The sequence below is a fragment of the Myotis lucifugus genome, unplaced genomic scaffold (genome assembly GCF_000147115.1).
Source record: "Myotis lucifugus unplaced genomic scaffold, Myoluc2.0 scaffold_97, whole genome shotgun sequence".
NCBI lineage: Eukaryota > Metazoa > Chordata > Mammalia > Chiroptera > Vespertilionidae > Myotis > Myotis lucifugus.
In genome coordinates this window covers 625,720-627,325 of record NW_005871145.1, presented here as the reverse complement: position 1 = coordinate 627,325, position 1,606 = coordinate 625,720, and positions in this window count along the sequence as shown.

Here is a 1,606-nt window from a genome sequence, read left to right as displayed (position 1 = left end):
ATGATCAGCTACAGAGATTTGTACAGATAGAACCAGTGGTGGTCGCTTTCAATGGGAATAGATTTCTCGTTCCAAAATCTCATTTACACTTTGGCACCTGCTGTTTGAGCAGGGTTAAAATTGTTTGCACAACTCAATGTTCTTGACTTTTCCATGTGCATGTGTCCTGCCCCACACCCTTAGTTGCTTGCCAGCCATTTTATCCTCTCTAAGGCTACTTCTGAGGTTGGGAAGAGGACAGTCTTTGCTGGCATCATGATTTTTGTTGTCTCTTTTAAAAACAGCTTTAATGCTGAGTAATTTAAATGGACATAATTAAAAGCATGTAATGTGAACAAGTCTACAGATTTAACAGATTATAAGCCCATGAAACCTTCACCATACTTAAGAGAGAGAAAATTTCCTTCATCCTCAACATTTCTGAAACTTTAGTGACTCTAAAACAACTCACTAGTATGTGAGCTTTCAGCCTTGTCAGTGGGCAAAGTCCACAAAGAAGGCGCTTTAGACCCAGTCTTCCCCTTACTGGAAATGTCTTCAATAGGAACAACTCAAACAAGGAAAATGAGTTGTAAAGAGCAGTTTTATAAAGCAACATCAACAAATAGGAAAAAATAAGACACAATCTCTTTTGTCACTGGGATAAGGTTAGATAAATTATGATCTGTTAGTGTATTGCAACTGCAAGGAGCCATTAACAGAAGAACTATGATACAACACAGGCATGCACAAGGGAGAGTATTAAAACAAAAGGAGAAGATGTGGAACAGAAAATAGTACATGGTTTTTAATTATAATATGTATATCTGTGTTTATATAATTCAATATATAACATACATGAGAATTTTAAGAATATAGAAAATAAAATTTAGAAAGGAAAATAAAATATTAAAAACTATTTTATAAAGAAAGAAAAATTCCACTATCCAGTTAATATGGATACATATTACCTTGAGAATATGTATCCATTTGCTTTTACACATTGTTTTATTTTTTACAAAAATAAGGGCATGATATATATACAATTTTGTAACTTGTTTCTAAATTTAAAATGGCATAATCCATGTCATCAAATATGTTTAGAACATGAATTTTTAAAAGTATCTATATATAGTGAATATATATTTCATTCTTATAAATAATATAGATTATATTTTATTATTCCATTGTATGCATGTACCATACATATTTTGAACCAGTCTCCTATTGTTGGACATTAGGGTTGCTAACTGTTTTTCTCTATTGTTAATAATTTTCTGTTGAACAGATTCTGTAAATATATATTCATGTTTATTTTCTTAAGATAAAGTTTTTGGAAGTGGAACTGCTGGATGGAAAGCTTATTTTTAAGCTTTAAATAATATTCAAATATATTAAACAAATTTTAAAAGTTAAAAAGCCCATTTATGGTCAGAGCATTATAGATAAAATCTTTTAGATTACCAGCCTCACGCCTCAACTAAATCACTTTCCAGGTTTAGCGTGGCTCCCATCTCCCCAGCTCTGCCAAAACAGCTCACCAGCATTCTTGATTGGCAAATTCAAGGGTTCCTTCTAAGCCCATACCTTTTGACCTCTGGAGGGCTTTAAACAATTGGCAATGTTC